This window comes from Hyla sarda, chromosome 2 (assembly GCF_029499605.1).
Source record: "Hyla sarda isolate aHylSar1 chromosome 2, aHylSar1.hap1, whole genome shotgun sequence".
NCBI classification, from domain to species: domain Eukaryota; kingdom Metazoa; phylum Chordata; class Amphibia; order Anura; family Hylidae; genus Hyla; species Hyla sarda.
The window spans coordinates 13,528,329-13,549,834 of NC_079190.1; positions in this window are offsets into that span (position 1 = coordinate 13,528,329).

The following is a 21,506-nucleotide window of genomic DNA, read 5'->3' on the forward strand; positions in this document are numbered from 1 at the left end:
GTCATAGGAAGGATACACAATGTGTATATGGTATATCCAGTGTTTATACAGGTTTCCTTCAATATTAGACAAGTAGAAATCATGCAGACACCTCTGACAGGTGGCTGAAAAATTATAAGGATTGTTTAATTGAGTTTTCCCAGCATGCACAAAGTTAAGTCTTGCTCAAAAAAATTCTTGCATTGCATTTGCAAAAGTTTATTTCTCTGTAAAGAGAGCAGAATCTAGTCACAGCGAAAGCTCCTAGCCAATATCTGCAGGGGAATTCCCAACTCAACCCGGGGAAGAGGTGAATCTTTATCGTTTTAGTTCTGTGTTTTCCAGGCAGTCCTTTGGCTGTCCAGGCATGCTGGGAGTTGTAGTTTTTCCATAGGAGCAGTATTATAGTAGTTATAATGTTGTACATACAGTGGGGTAAAAAAGTATTTAGTCAGCCACCAATTGTACAAGTTCTCCCACTTATAAAGATGAGAGGCTGTAATTTCCATCATAGGTTATAACCTCAACTATGAGAGACAGAATGAGAAAAAAAAAATCCATAAAATCACATTGTCTGATTTTTAAAGAATTTATTTGCAAATTATGGTGGAAAATAAGTATTTGGTCTATTTCATCTCAATACTTTGTAATATCCTTTGTTGGCAATGACAGAGGTCACATGTTTTCTGTAAGTCTTCAAAAGGTTTTCACACACTGCTGCTGGTATTTTGGCCCATTCCTCCATGCAGATCTCCTCTAGAGCAGTGATGTTTTGGGGATGTCGCTGGGCAACATGGATTTTCAACTCTATGGTGTTAAGATCTGGAGACTGGCTAAGCCTCTCCAGGACCTTGAAAAGCTTCTTACGAAGCCACTCCTTCATTGCCCAGGCAGTGTGTTTGGGATCATTGTCATGCTGAAAGACCCAGCCACATTTTATCTTCAATGCCCTTGCTTATGGAAGGAGGTTTTCACTCAAAATCTCACGATACATGGTCCAATTCATTCTTTTGTTTACACGGATTAGTCATCCTGGTCCCTTAGTAGAAAAACAGCCCCAAAGCATGTCTCCCCCCCCCCCCATGCTTCACAGTAGGTATGGTGTTCTTTGGATGACACTTTGGTTTCATCTGACCATATGACATTCTCCCAATCCTATTCTAGATCGTCCAAATGCTCTCTAGCAAACTTCAGACGGGCCCGGACATGTACTGGCTTACGGAGGGGGACATGTCTGGCACTGCATGGTTTGAGTTCCTGGCAGTGTAGTGTGTTTCTGATGGTAGCCTTTATTACTTTGGTCCCAGCTCTCTGCAGGTCATTCACTAGGTTCCCCCGTAGTGTGTTTCTGATGGTAGCCTTTATTACTTTGGTCCCAGCTCTCTGCAGGTCATTCACTAGGTTCCCCCGTGTGGTTCTGGGATTTTTGCTCACCGTTCTTGTGATAATTTTGACACTACGGGGTGAGATCTTGCGTGGAGCCCCAGATCAAGGGAGATTATTAGTGCTCACAGTTGATTTCTTCACACCAAGCTGCTTGCCTATTGCTTCAGGCCCGAAGAAGCGGTTTTAACCGCGAAACGAGCTCGTAGCTGTCACCGCTCAGCTCCGGCTGTAGCGATCTCTCCGTATCATCTCCCGTACAGCGGCCGGCCGTACATGGACTAACTCAGTGACACAGCGCAAGAAGGGTGAGTGCAGAAGCAACCTTTTTCTCACTTTGCTATTTTGGACATTGTTCTCTCCTGCTTTTTTGCACCACCCCGCTCCATACCTCCAACATCCCCTGTTACAGTGTTCACACTCCCGGATATTGTGGGTGACCGCGGTGCGGTCCTATCTCTCTATCTCCCCTCCACATTATAGTAGTTATATTCTTGCATATATGAGCAGTATTATAGTAGTTATATTCTTGTATATAGGAGGCAGTATTATAGTAGTTAGATTCTTGTATATAGGAGGCAGTATTATAGTAGTTATATTCTTGTATATAGGAGCAGTATTATAGTAGTTATATTCTTGTATATAGGAGCAGTATTATAGTTGTTATATTAATGTATATAGGAACAGTATTATAGTAGTTATATTCTTGTATATAGGAGCAGTATTATAGTAGTTATATTCTTGTATATAGGAGCAGTATTATAGTAGTTATATTCTTGTACATAGGAGACAGTATTATAGTAGTTATATTCTTGTATATAGGAGGCAGTATTATAGTAGTTATATTCTTGTATATAGGAGCAGTATTATAGTAGTTATATTCTTGTATATAGGAGACAGTATTATAGTAGTTATATTCTTGTATATAAGAGCAGTATTATAGTAGTTATATTCTTGTACATAGGAGACAGTATTATAGTAGTTATATTCTTGTATATAGGAGAAAGTATTATAGTAGTTATATTCTTGTATATAGGAGGCAGTATTATAGTAGTTATATTCTTGTATATAGGAGGCAGTATTATAGTAGTTATATTCTTGTATATAGGAGCAGTATTATAGTAGTTATATTCTTGTATATAGGAGCAGTATTATAGTAGTTATATTCTTGTATATAGGAGCAGTATTATAGTAGTTATATTCTTGTATATAGGAGCAGTATTATAGTAGTTATATTCTTGTATATAGGAGCAGTATTATAGTAGTTATATTCTTGTATATAGGAGCAGTATTATAGTAGTTATATTCTTGTATATAGGAGCAGTATTATAGTAGTTATATTCTTGTATATAGGAGACAGTATTATAGTAGTTATATTCTTGTATATAGGAGCAGTATTATAGTAGTTATATTCTTGTATATAGGAGCAGTATTATAGTAGTTATATTCTTGTATATAGGAGGCAGTATTATAGTACAGGGTGGGTCATTTATATGGATACACCTTAATAAAATGGGAATGGTTGGTGATATTAACTTCCTGTTTGTGGCACATTAGTATATGTGAGGGGGGAAACTTTTCAAGATGGGTGGTGACCATGGTGGCCATTTTGAAGTCGGCCATTTTGAATCCAACTTTTGTTTTTTTCAATAGGAAGAGGGTCATGAGACACATCAAACTTATTGGGAATTTCACAAGAAAAACAATGATGTGATTGGTTTTAATGTAACTTTATTCTTTCATGAGTTATTTACAAGTTTCTGACCACTTAGAAAATGTGTTCAATGTGATGCCCATTGTGTTGGATTGTCAATGCAACCCTCTTCTCTATATACTGCTATATACTACTATATACACCGCAGGAGAAATGCTAGCACAGGCTTCCAGTATCCGTATACACTGCTATATACTACTATATACACCGCAGGAGAAATGCTAGCACAGGCTTCCAGTATCCGTATACACTGCTATATACTACTATATACACCGCAGGAGAAATGCTAGCACAGGCTTTCAGTATCCGTATACACTGCTATATACTAATATATACACCGCAGGAGAAATGCTAGCACAGGCTTCCAGTATCCGTATACATTGCTATATACTACTATATACACCGCAGGAGAAATGCTAGCACAAGCTTCAAGTATCTGTATACACTGCTATATACTACTATATACACCGCAGGAGAAATGCTAGCACAGGCTTCCAGTATCCGTATACACTGCTATATACTACTATATACACCGCAGGAGAAATGCTAGCACAGGCTTCCAGTATTCGTATACACTGCTATATACTACTATATACACCGCAGGAGAAATGCTAGCACAGGCTTCCAGTATCCGTATACACTGCTATATACTACTATATACACCGCAGGAGAAATGCTAGCACAGGCTTCCAGTATCCGTATACACTGCTATATACTACTATATACACCGCAGGAGAAATGCTATAGCAGTTGTACATAGGAGACAGTATTATAGTAATTATATTCTTATATATAGGAGCAGTATTATAGTAGATATATTCTTGTACATAGGGTGTGGAATTTGCACAGTCCCTGTTACCAAAACAAATTTTCTGAAATTAAAACATATTTTCCATGTTACTCTTGTTCTCCTATCAATCCCGTTTTGTTCTCCGTTTCCATTTTCCAAACACATGTTGATGTTAGTAACTAAATCTCCATCCTAATCAAGAATTGGAGGATCACATTGCGCCATTGTTTTTACAGACACCGTGCGTTTTGCTCGCTATGGATCGTCTAATCACATCCTTCTATACTGAGCCAATGGCGGCTTCTGGCTCCCATCGGATCCCTTTCTTTCTCCAAGTCCAGCTGATCGGAAAATAACGTGACTGGCGTGAATTCTCAGACATCTCCAAACTGCGGTAGAAATACTCAGCCTTGATTATAATGGGGCGACCATCACATCTCAAACATATTATTGCAGGAGGCCAAAACATGCAAAACAATATGGCGGAATGTTTATAATCTGTCGCCATGTTTTCCAGGGTAGGGATCGGATACACAGATCTCTCACACCCGCACCAGACACTTGTTGAATGCTGTACAGTGGGGATGAAAAGTTTGGGCACCCCAGGTAAACATTTGTATTAATGTGCATTAAGAAGCCAAGGAAAGATGGAAAAATCTCCAAAAGGCATCAAATTACAGATTAGACATTCTTATAATATGTCAACAAAAGTTAGATTTTATTTCCATCATTCACACTTTCAAAATAACAGAAAACAAAAAAATGCAAAAGTTTGGGCACCCTGCAGAGTTAATATCTTGTACTGCCCCCTTTGTCAAGTATCACAGCTTGTAAACGCTTTTTGGAGCAGCCAAGAGTCTTTCAATTCTTGTTTGAGGTATCTTTGCCCATTCTTCCTTACAAAAGTCTTCCAGTTCTTTGAGATTTCTGGGCTGTCTGTCACACACTGCTCTTTTAAGGACTATCCATAGATTTTCAATTATGTTGAGGTCAGGAGATTGTGAAGGCCATGGCAAAACCTTCAGTTTACGCCTCTTGATGTAATCACCTTGATGTAAACGCCTCTCTTTCACTTCAGCTTTTTCACAGATGGCATCAAGTTAGCATCCAAAATTTGCTGAAATTTTATTGAATCAATTTTTCCTTTTACTCGTGAGATGTTCCCTGAGCCACTCACTGCAATTCAACCCCAAAGCATGATTGATCCACCCCCATGCTTAACAGTTGGACAGAGGTTCTTTTCATTAAATTATTTTCCCCTTCTTCTCCAAACGTACCTTTGCTCATTCCGGCCAAAAAGTTAAATTTTAACCTCATCGGTCCACAGAACTTGTTTCCAAAATGCATCAGGCTTGTCTATATGTTCATTTGCCAGTTCAAACGCTGATTTTTGTGGTGAGGACGTAGAGGAGGTTTTCTTCTGATGACTCTTCCATGAAGACCATATTTGTACAAGTATCTCTTTATAGTGGAATAGTGTACAACAACTCCAGTGTCTGACAGATCTTTCTGGAAGGATTGTGCAGTCAAACGTGGGGTTTGAATTGTTTTTCTCACAATCCTGCGAGCTGTCCTGTCTGATATTTTTCTTGGTCTTCCAGATCTTGCTTCAACTTTCACTGTTCCGGATGACTGCCATTTCTTAATTACATTCCGATCTGAGGATATTGACATCTGAAAACGTATCTTCTTATAGCCTTCTCCAGCTTTGTGAGCGTCAACTATTTTCAGTTTCAGATTTCTAGACAACTGCTTAGAAGAACCCGTGGTGCTGATTGTTGGGGCAAGGTCAGATGAGTCTGGGCATTAAAAACCTTTGAGATTGACATCACCTGGTCTTCCCAGATGATGATTGAGAACAATCCATGACACTGGCAGGTCTCAGCTTTGCATAAGGGAGAAGTGCATGCTATAAATTCTGCAGGGTGCCCAAACTTTTGCAGACGCCATTTTTTTGTTTTCTGTTATTTTGAAAGTGTAAATGATGGAAATAAAACTTTTGTTGACATATTATAAGAATGTCTGATCTGTAATTTGATGCCTTTTGGAGATTTTTCCATCTTTCCTTGGCTTCTTTATGCACATTAAAGGGGTACTCCGGTGAAAAACTTTTTTTTTTTTTTTTTTTAAATCAACTGGTGCCAGAAAGTTAAACAGATTTGTAAATTACTTCTATTAAAAAATCTTAATCCTTCCTGTACTTATTAGCTGCTGAATACTACAGCGGAACTTATTTTCTTTTTGAAACACAGAGCTGTCTACTGAATCACGAGCACAGTGCTCTCTGCTGACATCTCTGTCCATTTTATGAACTGTCCAGAACAGTATATGTTTGCTATGGGGATTTCCTTTTACCCTGGACAGTTCCTAAAAATGGACAGAGATGTCAGCAGAGAGCACTGTGCTCGTGATTCAGTAGACAGCTCTGTGTTTCAAACAGAAAAGAATTTCCACTGTAGTATTCAGCAGCTAATAAGTACAGGAAGGATTAAGATTTTTTTAAAGAAGTAATTTACAAATCGGTTTAACTTTCTGGCACCAGTTGATTTGAAAAAAAAAAAGTTTTTCACCGGAGTACCCCTTTAATACAAATTTTTACCTGGGGTGCCCAAACTTTTGATCCCCACTGTATATACGCTGTTAGCGTTGCTAACTTTACATCTAAATATTCCCTGGCCGCGATCATATTTACAATAAAGGGTTACTCAGCATTTGGAACAAACTGTTCCGAATGCTGGAGCCAAGAGCTCGTGACATAATAGCCCCACCCACTCGTGACGTCACACCGCGCCCCTCAATGCAAGTCTATGGGAGGGGGCGTGACAGCTGTCAGGCCCCCTCCCATAGACTTGCATTGAGGGGGCGTGATGTAATGAGGGGGCAGGGCTATGACATCACAAGCTCCCGTCTCCGGCTCCAGCATTCGGAACAGTTAGTTCCAAATGCTGATCAGCGGTGTACCCCTTTATAGGTGTACTCCGGTGGAAAACTTTTTTATTTAAATCAACTGGTGCCAGAAAGTTAAACAGATTTGTAAATGACTTCTATTAAAAAACCTTAATCCTTTCAGTACTAATGAGCTGCTGAATACTACAGAGGAAATTATTTTCTTTTTGGAGCACAGAGCTCTCTGCTGACATCACGAGCACAGTGCTCTCTGCTGACATCTCTGTCCATTTTAAGAACTGTCCAGAGTAGGAGAAAATCCCTATAGCAAACGTATGCTGCTCTGAACAGTTCCTAAAATGGACAGAGATGTCAGCAGAGAGCACTGGGTTCATGATGTCAGCAGAGAGCAATGTGTTGCAAAAAGAAAATAATTTCCTCTGTAGTATTCAGCAGCTAATAAGAACTAGAAAAGTAAGATTTTTTTTTTTTATTAAATTACAAATCTGTTTAACTTTCTTGCAGAAGCTAATTAAAAAAAAAAAAAAATTCCACCGGAGTACCCCTTTAAGATCTAGAAAGTTAGAGGTGTCAGTGACATCAGTGCGTTTCCCCTGAGGTTTGAGCACTACAAGTTTCAGCAGACCGTGTGCAAATGTCAAGTGGTTTATTTACCTATTCCCAAGCATTTAGTAACCGCCGAAAATGTTCAGGAGATTGGTTTCCAAGTCCTTGTCTAGTGACAGTCCCTTATATCCACTAATTTGGTACCCAAGTTCTTGGTATCTAGTGACAGTCCCTGATTTGATTCCCTAGTGCCTAATTTTGTTTCCCAGTCCTTGGTATCTAGTGACACTCCCTGATGTTCCCTGATATGGTTCTCCAGTCCTTATGTGGTGTCCCGGTGCGTAACTTGCCTGTCTATTTGTCCTGTCAGGTGGATGTCACATTGCTTGTTTGCTCCAGGCCCACTACTCAGGTGTAAATGTGAAATTTAATGTGTGATATTCTGTTGTGTATGCACTTTCATGCTGCTGCACCCCAAGGGGTTAGCCTGTCTGTCCAGTAGAATGCTAGGGGGATCACGTTTGCTTCTAGACAACCAGGGCTGCTGCCCTGCCCTCCCCCAACTCAGAGTTTGTCAGTGTAGAGTCAGAAAGAGAGTTGTGAGGAGAGTAGAGGTCACCATTAGACCTCTGCTGCGGACGTGTACTCCACCACATGAGGTCAGGCCTAAAAAAATTCCTGTTTCTGCACTAAAATTGTTCCAGAGCTAAAGCACCCTTCACAGTATCCTGCAACCAGGACATCTATCCCAGTGAGAAGCAAGTCTGCAGTAGGAAGAAGAGCAAAGAGGGCCCATGGACCCCATTAGTCACAGAAAAGGATTACAGGAGAAAGAAAGCCTCAGGCAGCTCCGGTCCATAATCTACAGTTTCCACCTGGCGGCAATACCTATTCCCGGATATCTGTATGGAGAGGAAAGTTATTGTCTGTCAGCTCCCAAGTCTCCTAGAAGTTAAATGGTCCAAGCCAGTCTAATCTAAACAATCTCAAGCAAACGAGAAGCTAGCCCTGAAGCAAATGTATTCCCTACAGCAGACTACTGTGACTTTACACCACTGTTTGAACTGTTTCTGTATTGTTGCAAGTCACTTAGTAAAAGATAGTTTTCCGTAACCATGCATTGTGGTCATTATTGTCCCCAGCACTTGGCCAAGGAGAACTGTCTAAACCTTGGAACATGGGGGCTTACATTACCCTGGCGTCACGAACTGTGCTTTATATCATTCACACCGCACTCCCCACTCTTAGTATATAGTGACAGTCACTGATGTCCCTAATGTATTTCCCTAGTCTGTGGTATCTAGTGGCAGTCCCTGATTTTATTACCTAGTGCCTAATTTGGTTACCCAGTCCTGGGTATCTATTGGCAGTACCTGATATCCCGATTTAGTTTTCTGGTCCCTTTTAATTGTTGACAGTTCCTGATTTGTTTCTCAAATCGATGGTATCCTGTTACAGTCCCTGATATTCCCTGAATTGGTTCCCCAGTCCTTAGAATCTAGTGACAGTCCCTTTTGTTCTTTGAATTGGTTCCCCAGTCCTTAGAATCTAGTGACAGTCCCTTTTGTTCTTTGAATTGGTTCCCCGGTCCTTAGAATCTAGTGACAGTCCCTTTTGATCTCTCTTACCTGATGACAGTCTCTGATGTCCCTAATTTCTTTCCCTAGTCCTTATTATCTAGTGGTAGTCCCTGAGGTCCCTAATTTGTTTACCTAGTCCATGATATCTAATGACAGTCCCTGATTTGGATCCCCAGTCCCAAATTTAGGTTAACAATAGATTTATTTTTCTACTTCTCATGGCCAAATCACTCCTAGAATATAGAATTACAGTGATCCCTCAACTTACAATGGCCTCAACATACAATAGTTTCAACATACAATGGTCTTTTCTGGACCATTGTAAGTTGAAACCAGACTCAACATACAATGTTACGGACAGTCCAGATCTGTGAAACGTGCCAATGGCCGGAAGAACTGACCAATCGGAATGGGCAATTTACTGGTAAAACACCTGTATTACTGAAGCGTATGCACTGACTGGTGTCTGGTAGCGCCCCCTACAGTACAGGGAGGTATTACATGTTCTGTACTCTTTACCTGTATTACTGAAGTGCATGCACTGACTGAAGTCTGGTAGCGCCCCCTACAGTACAGGGAGGTATTACATGTTCTGTACTCTTTACCTGTATTACTGAAGTGCATGCACTGACTGGTGTTTGGTAGAGCCCCCTACAGTACAGGGAGGTATTACATGTTCTGTACTCTTTACCTGTATTACTGAAGTGTATGCACTGACTGGTGTCTGGTAGCGCCCCCTACAGTACAGGGAGGTATTACATGTTCTGTACTCTTTACCTGTATTACTGTAGTGCATGCACTGACTGGTGTCTGGTAGAGCCCCCTACAGTACAGGGAGGTATTACATGTTCTGTACTCTTTACCTGTATTACTGAAGTGTATGCACTGACTGGTGTCTGGTAGCGCCCCCTACAGTACAGGGAGGTATTACATGCTCTGTACACTTTACCTGTACCAGGGTTAGCTGCTCCTTTGGACACCAGGTGAGGGCTACTCCATGTTACTTTTTTAGGACATTGCGTGTACTGTACAGGACCCCAAAGAAAATCCTGTCCTCTACATAGACCAGTGTTTCCCAAGCAGGGTGCCCCCAGCTGTTGCAAAACTACAACTCCCATCATGCCCGGACAGCCTTTGCTGGGAGTTGTAGTTTTGCAACAGCTGGAGGCTCCCTGCTTGGGAAACACTGACATAGACAGTGATTTACAGCTCCCAGCAGATCTTTATTACTTTTATATGTAAGGATTTGCTTTATCTCTATTAATTATCTACTTATTTTTCTTTAATCCTCACTTTTTCCTATTTTTTTGGATGACATTTTGACGGCTTCAGAACCAATTACCAGGTTTCCATGCAATGGTTTCAACATACAATGATCTCAACATACAATGGTCCCAACATACAATGGTTTCAACATACAATGGTCGTCCTGGAAGCAATTAATATTGTAACTTGAGGGACCACTGTATTATGAAGGAAAAATTCATTGGCGGAACACAAAGCATCATGGTCCTGAGTGGCGCCAACGTTTACTTTATGTTTGATACTTTCTTTCCAGAGGAACCTTGGAGATAATAACAAGTGCATCTGCCATTGTTTATTTGCTCTGAACGTTTGTCAGACCCTTTAAGATCTTCTGTTTCTCAAGGTTGTTTATCACTAGACCACGGAGACAAAGCCACAGACAGGAAATAGAAACCAGTCCTGGATACAATCTGTTTACATACGTGTCATTAATGTGTATCCTGCAAGAAGAGGGTCACAGAACACAGACCCATACCTCCCGCCATACTGTGAGGGCCTTAAAGAGACAGCGCACCTGCACTCTATCGGGATCTTGTTTATTGCAATCTATTCCTCCCTGATGTCATTTTGAGAAAAGGAAGGAGATTAGGGTAAAGCTTAAAGGGGTACTCCACCCCTAGACATCTTATCCCCTATCTGATCGCTGGGGTCCCACCGCTGGGGACCCCCGCGATCTCGGCAAGGGCAACCCAGACGTCTGGTGCATGGAGTGAACTTCGCTCCATGCCGGATGACTGGCGATGCGTGGCGGAGGCTCGTGACATCGCAGTCACGCCCACTCAATGCAAGTCTATGGGAGGGGGCGTGACAGCATGGACTTGCATTGAGGAGGCGTGGCCGTGAAGTCACGAGCCTCCGGCGCTGAACCCGATGCTCTAAATGAACACCGGGATCGTTGGGACCCCTGCGATCCTTTGGATAGGGGGATAAGATGTCTAGGGGCAGAGTATCCCTTTAAAGAATATCTCCAGAAATGTATTTTTCTTATATAATGCATCATAGGTTATTATTAGATAATAATTAAAAGGTTCTTGTGTATACATTGTGCTTACCTGTTTAGCTGATGTGACAGGCATAGAGTTTTCAACCATACTGAATTCAATTCTATCACTGAAATGATTTCCTAATGCTGTCTCGTGTTCATGTCCCAATTCCTCTGGCTTTGCAGAGAGAGGGGGTGGAGTCTGATCACTGCGCCTGGTTATCTAATGAGGCTGCCGGGGCTGGAGGTCACCCAGGTGAACTGATTAGTCTCATGAGTGGGTTGGGGTCAGTTCACACTATGTGCAGTTTTGATGCATTTTTTCATTCAGTGCGGTGAAAGTGATTTGACATATAATCACAATTAAAGGCTGTGTTACAAATGGGCTAATTATTGCATTTTTCACACATTTTCACTGCTTTTATTTGCTGTTTCTGCTGTAATATTTTTAAAAATTACTGTAAAAATTTGAAATGTTTAACCCAATTTGCACAGCTGTAGTAAATTCACACATTTCTTGCCATGATACTTGGAAAATCATAGTAAAAACAGGAAAAACACAGCAAGGAATGCAATGTGTGAAACTCAGGAAAGGTGATCCCATAGATATAGCAGCAGTATACGGATAGAGCTGGAGGGGAGGTGTATAACAACTGTATATCCTGATCCCATAGATATAGCAGCAGTATACAGATAGAGCTGGAGGGGAGGTGTATAACTACTGTATATCCTGATCCCATAGATATAGCAGCAGTATACAGATAGAGCTGGAGGGGAGGTGTATGACTACTGTATATCCTGATCCCATAGATATAGCAGCAGTATACAGATAGAGCTGGAGGGGAGGTGTATAACTACTGTATATCCTGATCCCATAGATATAGCAGCAGTATACAGATAGAGCTGGAGGGGAGGTGTATAACTACTGTATATCCTGATCCCATAGATATAGCAGCAGTATACAGATAGAGCTGGAGGGGAGGTGTATAACTACTGTATATCCTGATCCCATAGATATAGGAGCAGTATATAGCTAGAGGAAAGCTATTTCTATGGCTCCAATAGAGAATGAATGGAGTGGTGACGACATATATACATGCGTCCTGTTGCTCCACTCTGGGTTTTTTGGTATATATATAATTTCATGGCTCTATAAGACGTCTGAGCCTGCGCTTTAGATTCTTCTGTTCCTCATGTTTTTCGCTTCCTCTCCACATTTCTTTAACACAATGCAGGTTTTTTTCCGTTCGGTTTCCATATAAGAGCTACATGATCTGTATATACACGATATATTTAACAACTATGTACATAGGAGCTCAGCATCATGTTATGTCCTGTACAATAGGAGCCTCCTCCATATTACCGCAATAGTGCAATATTCTACCAACAAGACCCTAAAATACATCAGCTACTCATAGTCCATAACCAATTAGTTTGTTTAAAAATATACATAGGAGGCAGTATTATAGTAGTTATATTCTTGTATATATAGGAGCAGTATTATAGTAGTTATATTCTTGTATATAGGAGTCAGTATTATAGTAGTTATATTCTTGTATATAGGAGGCAGTATTATAGTAGTTATATTCTTGTATATAGGAGCAGTATTATAGTAGTTATATTGTTGTATATAGGAGCAGTATTATAGTAGTTATATTTTTGTATATAGGAGGTAGTATTATAGTAGTTATATTCTTGTATATAGAAGCAGTATTATAGTAGTTATATTCTTGTATATAGGGAGCAGTATTATAGTAGTTATATTCTTGTATATAGGAGCAGTATTATAGTAATTATATTCTTGTATATAGAAGCAGTATTATAGTAGTTATATTCTTGTATATAGGAGCAGTATTATAGTAGTTATATTCTTGTATATAGAAGCAGTATTATAGTAGTTATATTCTTGTATATAGGAGCAGTATTATAGTAGTTATGTTCTTGTATATAGGAGCAGTATTATAGTAGTTATATTCTTGTATATAGGAGCAGTATTATACTAGTTATATTCTTGTATATAGAAGCAGTATTATAGTAGTTATATTCTTGTATATAGGAGGTAGTATTATAGTAGTTATATTCTTGTATATAGGAGACAGTATTATAGTAGTTATATTCTTGTATATAGGAGCAGTATTATAGTAGTTATATTCTTGTATATAGGAGTAAGTATTATAGTAGTTATATTCTTGTATATAGGAGCAGTATTATAGTAGTTATATTCTTGTATATAGGAGCAGTATTATAGTAGTTATATTCTTGTATATAGGAGCAGTATTATAGTAGTTATATTCTTGTATATAGGAGCAGTATTATAGTAGTTATATTCTTGTATATAGAAGCAGTATTATAGTAGTTATATTTTTGTATATAGGAGCAGTATTATAGTAGTTATATTCTTGTATATAGGAGTAGTATTATAGTAGTTATATTCTTGTATATAGGAGGTAGTATTATAGTAGTTATATTCTTGTATATAAGAGCAGTATTATAGTAGTTATATTCTTGTATATAGGAGACAGTATTATAGTAGTTATATTCTTGTATATAGGAGCAGTATTATAGTAGTTATATTCTTGTATATAGGAGCAGTATTATAGTAGTTATGTTCTTGTATATAGGAGCAGTATTATAGTAGTTATATTCTTGTATATAGGAGCAGTATTATACTAGTTATATTCTTGTATATAGAAGCAGTATTATAGTAGTTATATTCTTGTATATAGGAGGTAGTATTATAGTAGTTATATTCTTGTATATAGGAGACAGTATTATAGTAGTTATATTCTTGTATATAGGAGCAGTATTATAGTAGTTATATTCTTGTATATAGGAGGCAGTATTATAGTAGTTATATTCTTGTATATAGGAGCAGTATTATAGTAGTTATATTCTTGTATATAGGAGCAGTATTATAGTAGTTATATTCTTGTATATAGGAGCAGTATTATAGTAGTTATATTCTTGTATATAGGAGCAGTATTATAGTAGTTATATTCTTGTATATAGAAGCAGTATTATAGTAGTTATATATTTCTATATAGGAGCAGTATTATAGTAGTTATATTCTTGTATATAGGAGTAGTATTATAGTAGTTATATTCTTGTATATAGGAGGTAGTATTATAGTAGTTATATTCTTGTATATAAGAGCAGTATTATAGTAGTTATATTCTTGTATATAGGAGACAGTATTATAGTAGTTATATTCTTGTATATAGGAGCAGTATTATAGTAGTTATATTCTTGTATATAGGAGCAGTATTAGGGTGCGTTCCCACAGGGCGTATACGCAGCGTATTTGACGCTGCGCAAAATGTATGGCAGCAGCGGGAAATACGCTGCGTATCCCTTGCTCACTATACACACAGGGCTTTCCGGCGGCAGCCCTATGTGTGTAGTGAGTTTTGGAGGCGGAGCCGCGCGTCACAGATACGCCGGCACACGGCCCCGCCTCAAAAACTCACTACACACATAGGGCTGCCGCCGGAAAGCCCTGTGTGTATAGTGAGCAAGGGATACGCAGCGTATTTCCCGCTGCTGCCATACATTTTGCGCAGCGTCAAATACGCTGCGTATACGCCCTGTGGGAACGCACCCTTATAGTAGTTATATTCTTGTATATAGGGGCAGTATTATAGTAGTTATATTCTTGTATATAGGGGCAGTATTATAGTAGTTATATTCTTGTATATACGGGCAGTATTATAGTAGTTATATTCTAATATATAGGAGCAGTATTATAGTAGTTACAGTCTTGTATATAGGAGCAGTATTATAGTAGTTATATTCTTGTATATAGGAGCAGTATTATAGTAGTTATATTCTTGTATATAGGAGCAGTATTATAGCAGTTATATTCTTGTATATAGGAGCAGTATTATAGTAGTTATATTCTTGTATATAGGGGCAGTATTATAGCAGTTATATTCTTGTATATAGGAGGCAGTATTATAGTAGTTATATTCTTGTATACAGGGAGCAGTATTATAGTAGTTATATTCTTGTATATAGGAGCAGTATTATAGTAGTTATATTCTTGTATATAGGAGCAGTATTATAGTAGTTATATTCTTGTATATAGGAGGCAGTATTATAGTAGTTATATTCTTGTATATAGGAGCTGTATTATAGTAGTTATATTCTTGTATATAGGAGCAGTATTATAGTAGTTATATTCTTGTATATAGGAGCAGTATTATAGTAGTTATATTCTTGTATATAGGAGCAGTATTATAGTAGTTATATTCTTGTATATAGGAGCAGTATTATTGTAGTTATATTCTTGTATAAAGGAGCAGTATTATAGTAGTTATATTCTTGTATATAGGGGCAGTATTATAGTAGTTATATTCTTGTATATAGGGGCAGTATTATAGTAGTTATATTTAAGAACAATGATCTCTACCCTGTGGATCTTTCGCTATTGTGCAACTATAATTCCCAGCATGATGTAAATAATTTCACACTCTTCCAAAAAAAGGTTTTCAATATGTGTCCTGTTATGGCCGTGATATTAAATGGTTGACACATGTGGAATTTAATAAAATCTCAGGAACCTTCTCCTCAGATGTGGTCTTCTGACTACATCATAGAAATGAATGAATACTTGAGGCTTTATATATTTTACAAGAAGCAAGTCTGCGAAGCATATGATGAGGCCGGGGTGGCATTGTCCGCTACCGGGTCATTATAAGTCGATCTTCACCTTCCATAAAGCCCCACTGTGAAACTCCATAGGATAAACCTGCTATAAGAATTTCCCATAAAATAGCATTATGTGTAAATGGGAAAGGAATAGCCCATATTAGTCGTTCTGAATTAATATCTGATTTTGAGTGAAATTCCCGTAATTAAGAATCTGGTGGGGGCACATTATGGGGGGGCACACACGTCGATGTCCCACCAAGCTCTCCAGAATACAGAAGAAGGGAAGCTATGTGCTCCTCTCTCATCTCGCGTCTTAAGTCGTCAGCTTTATAATCTGTTCTAATTGGATTTGGCATGAAAATTGGAGTCAACGAGGGTCTATTCTAAATATTTGCGGTTTGCGCATTTTACTGAAACTTTATATCTTTTTTCAGTTTTCGGGAAATCTTCAGAGCTTTCTTAGTCATTATATGAGGCACATTCACTTATAGTTAAATTTTGGGACACAGCACTTGACAGCACATGGACACAGGTTTGTCCTTAGTAGCCAGTCCATCATAATGCTGGGTCCAAATTATTATTCTATCCTTCATCAACTGGACATTTCCTTTGATCAACTGGACATTTCCATGAGTTCCTTAAAGGGTTACTCCGCTCCTAGACACCTTATCCCCTATCCAATGATCCCCTATTCGCTGGAGACCCCGACGATCTCGGCTGCGGCACCCCAGACATCCAGTGCATGGAGCGCTCCTCGTTCCGTGGCGGATGACTGGCGAAGCGGGCGGAGGCTCGTGATGTCACGGTCACGCCCAGCTCGTGACATCACGACCATGCCCCCTCAATGCATATCTATGGGAGGGGGCGTGACGGCCATCACGCCCCCTCCCATACACTTGCTTTGAGGTTGCGTGGCAGTGACGCCATGAGCTGGGCACGGCTGTGACGTCACGAGCCTCCAGTGCTGTACCCAGATGCTCTGAACGAGCACTGGGTACAGCAGGGAGATCATGGGTGTCCCCAGCAGCAGGACCCCCGCGATCTTACATCTTATCCTCTATATTTTGGATAGGGGATAAGATGTCTATGTGCGGAGTACCCTTTTAAATCATGCTTACAGTCTCTTTGGACTACAAACATCTAACTTTCTGGGCTACGAACATCCAGTTTCTAGGGCAGGAAGTAGCCGTCTGGCAAATACCATTGGCAGCCATCGGGCTTTCCATACTAACGTTTCAAAGAGGAAGGCCATGGGACATGGGTCTTAAAGGGGTACTCTGCCCCCAGACATCTTATCCCCTATCCAAAGGATAGGGTATAAGATGTTTGATCGCAGGGTATCCCCCCGTGATCTCTGTGCAGCACCCAGATTTGGTTTGGAACACTGGGTAGGGGTGGCAGGGGTCGTGACATCACGGCCCCTCGTGATGTCACGTTATGCCCCCTCATGACGTCACACTACGCCCCCTCAATAAGTCTATGGGAGGGGGCGCGGCGTCCACCATGCCACATCCCATAGACTTATTGAGGGAGCATTGCGTGATTTCACGATGGGCCATGGCATCATGACCCCCTCCGCCCACACCCAGCGTTCGGAACAAAATGTTCTGAATGCTGGGGCAGCGGAATACCCCTTTAATCTTCAATGGATAGTCCCATCGCATTTGCTATTGGGTGGTGAGAACCTTAGCAGAACTTCTTTCTATAGAAGGCCTGCATTGTAGAGAACAGGTCATGGGGACTGGATCCTTTACCAAAGATGACAGTGGGTCAAGGTTTTCTTAGTTTTTATGAAAGATGAAAAATAGAGAATGCTGAGGGGTCATTATGCCAGAGGAAGTAGCTAGCTTCTCCTTCTACTTGGCTTTTAAGGAGATATCAATACAGATGCAGCCTAAAACATTGCCAGATGAAAAGAACAGTGATGAACATGGGATTTGGCACTGTTAGCAATATTTTTGACTCAGTCCGGAAGCCATTCGATCCTGGTGGCATATGTAAGTAGGTGGTTTCTCCACACTATCTCCCGAGTATCAGCTGCAGATGTGTGGACCTTCCACCTGGTCCTGGTCTATTCCTGGTCCGAGTTTTGGCCTGTTCTTTGTCCTGTTCCTGTTTCTTGCTCCTGTTCACTGTTGCTGGACCATGATCCAGTCTTGATCTCTGGGTTCTGTTCCAGTTCTATCTATCATGTGCCAGTCCCATTGTCATATTTCTGTCCTATTACCATATTCCTGTGATGTGACCACGTTCCTCTTCTGTGACTAGCTTTATACCCTGTGACCTCATCCCTGTCTTGTAACCTTCTCTGTCTGCAACCATTCTGCTGAACATGTTCCTGTCCTGTTCTGTGATCTCATTCCTGTCCTGTATTCATGTTCCTGTCCTGTTCTGTGATCTCGTTCCGGTCCTGTATTCATGTTCCTGTCCTGTTCTGTGATCTCATTCCTGTCCTGTATTCATGTTCCTGTCCTGTTCTGTGATCTCGTTCCTGTCCTGTGTTCTTGTTCCTGTCCTGTTCTGTGATCTCGTTTCTATCCTGTATTCATGTTCCTGTCCTGTTCTGTGAACTCGTTTCTATCCTGTATTCATGTTCCTGTCCTGTTCTGTGATCTTGTTCCGGTCCTGTATTCATGTTCCTGTCCTGTTCTGTGATCTCTTCCCTGTCCTGTATTCATGTTCCTATCCTGTTCTGTGATCTCGTTCCTGTCCTGCATTCTTGTTCCTGTCCTGTTCTGTCATCTCGTTCCTGTCCTGTATTCATGTTCCTGTCCTGTTCTGTGATCTCTTCCCTGTCCTGTATTCATGTTCCTATCCTGTTCTGTGATCTCGTTCCTGTCCTGCATTCTTGTTCCTGTCGTGTTCTGTCATCTCGTTCCTGTCCTGTATTCATGTTCCTGTCCTGTTTTGTGATCTCTTTGCTGTCCTATATTCATGTTCCTGTCCTGTTACCCGTGCTATACCTCTCCTGTTCTGTGACCTCATTGGTGTCCTGTAACCACCCTACTGACCATGTTCCTGTTCTTTAACCATGTTCCTAACCCGTAACCACGTTCCTCTCCTATAACCTTTCCTGTCCTGTGACAATAATCCATTCCTGTCTCTACGTTCCAGTCCTGTCCTCACACCTGTGTCCTGTTGTTGCTGGTGTGTATGGCTGCCAGTTGGTGACTATTCTAAGGAACATTACCTGGGGATCGTCTCTAAAGTCCACATGTCCACGTATGGGTTACAGAGTTTGTCTTTGGGGGAGTTTTTTCTTAAACATGTTGCATCACCAATTACTAAATCCTCTTCCACTGCTGGTTTCTTATGCCCCGATCCCCTCCGGGTCCTTCTTCTTCACTAGTTCCGCTCACTTTAAACGCAATGACGAGTGACGTCGCATCACTCGTCATTGCGCCTCGCAGCGCATAGCAACGACACATAGATGCCACACCGGAGCCAGAAGCACCGCGGACCGAAGCCAGAAGCAGTGCGGACCCGACCCCATCAACAGGTAATCATAAAACCGGGGATGGGGGAGGCAATGGGGCAGCGGCGCTGATAGCCAGGGGGAGAGAAGCGGCGGCAGCAGGGTTCTAGACCCCAGGAAAGACAGGGGGAGAGAAGCGGGCAGCGACGGCCTCTCCCCCCTTGCTTTTCCTGGAGGCTTCTGCGCGTCAGAAAAACAGGGGGGATGGGGGAGGTAATGGGGCAGCGGCACCAGCAGTCTCTGGACCCTATGATAGGCAGGGGCAGAGAAGCCGGCAGCGGCGGCGGTCTCTGGACCTGCAAAAGCCGCTGCAGTTCATTGATTTAAAGCACCCGCTTTAAACCATTGAACTGCAGCGGCTTATCGGCGTATAACACGCAGATAGACTTTAGGCTAAAAAATTTTGCCTAAAATGCGTGTAATACACCGATAAATACGGTATATCAGCGGTACCACAGGTCATTACTTTTGTTACTTATAGGAGTTGTCCACCTTGGAAAAAATAACTTTTTATTATAAGTGTTCCCCGATGCTCTGCTGTAAACTATGTGGGAACCTAAAAGCAAGTTTTCAGTTCCCCTGCAGCGCCACCCCAGGAGAACTGAAGTATTACACAGTTTGTATTGAAATCAATTAGTTGTCCCTGGACACACTGGGTCCTCCAGAGTAGGAGACACTCTTTGTAGCCAATCTCCACTCGGACTAATAGATGAGAATCCGGAATGGAAATAGACCTCACCTTTATTAACTCAGAATTCGCAAATATTTTCCTAGTATTTCTAATTCATATCAACCATATAAATCTGTCTTTGCAATATAGGGTATGTTAAGGTATATACAGTACCCAAATGTTGCCCTTCTTGACCGCTTGACCTGACCTGACTATGACCGGGCTTTGCCTGACTTTCCTCGTATTTTAGGATTTGATGCTATTACTACCCTAGTTGTGGACCTCCTACCTTTTCTTGCACAGTGCCTGACTGTTCTCCTATCTGGCACCCCCTGCTGTTTCAATTGCCAATCTGGAATGTGTGAACCTGATGTAAGCTTGATATATATCTCTCCAGTACTGACGCTCATATCCTGGGGCCAGCAGAGGACCAGGGACCAAAATAGAAGTCTACGAAGAAAAAAAAAATAGAGTCCTACAGTCGAAAAGCATAATCTGTTAGGAGCCATGAGACCTCTGAGGGTCCGTAGTCAAACACTTAGTCTTATCGTTCCCAGCAATTCCAAGAAATTGAGAAGATCTTGAGGATAATACTTAAAAGACAGATTCCTTTAAAAAAAAAATAATAATAATATCCCCCCCCTCCTTCACTTTCTCTCTCCGGCACAGCTTGAAGTCCATAAAACACAATCGCTCAGGAAGAATAGGAAACGTGGTTTTAATTCCGGCTCTTCCTGCCGCGCGGTACTGTCTAGATAAATTGAAAACAAACCCCTGTCACATCCAAGGTGATAGATTATTATAAAAGCAAAGAGAAGAGGCAGAAATCTGGGGCCGTTCATACGCAACATTTGCAAACACGTTGCTGGAAATGGCTCATGTTGTCTATTACTGCCGGTCCGGGCTGGATGCAGATCTCATGGCGGTCTTGTCTGGATGCCCCATGCTGTGTCCAGTCTGTGGAGCTGGTTCAATGTAGGGAATATGTAGGCTCTTCCGTGGAATCTGCAGTAGGGTAAAGTCACAGGTAGAAAAAAAGATGATACCCAGCACTCACCAGTGAGGCACAGTGAAGATTTATTATGCCATAGTGTGGTATAAGGACGCGTTTCGGCATGGGAGCCTCCCTCGGCTGTCTGCCTGAGGCAGACAGCCGAGGAAGGCTCCCATGCCGAAACGTGTCCTTCCATGGAATCTGCGGTGATGCACGAGGTAGGGTAAAGCCACAGGTAGAAAAAAGATGGTATTCATGCACTCACCAGTGAGGCACAGTGAAGATTTATTATGCCATAGTGTGGTACAAGGACACGTTTCGGCATGGGAGCCTTCCTCGGCTGTCTGCCTGAGGCAGACAGCCAAGGAAGACTCCCATGCCGAAACGTGTCCTTCCATGGAATCTGCAGTGATGCACAAGGTAGGGTAAAGCTGGTATTCAGCACTCACCAGTGATGCACAGTGAAGATTTATTATGCCATAGTGTGGTACAAGGACGCGTTTCGGCGTGGGAGCCTTCCTTAGCTGTCTG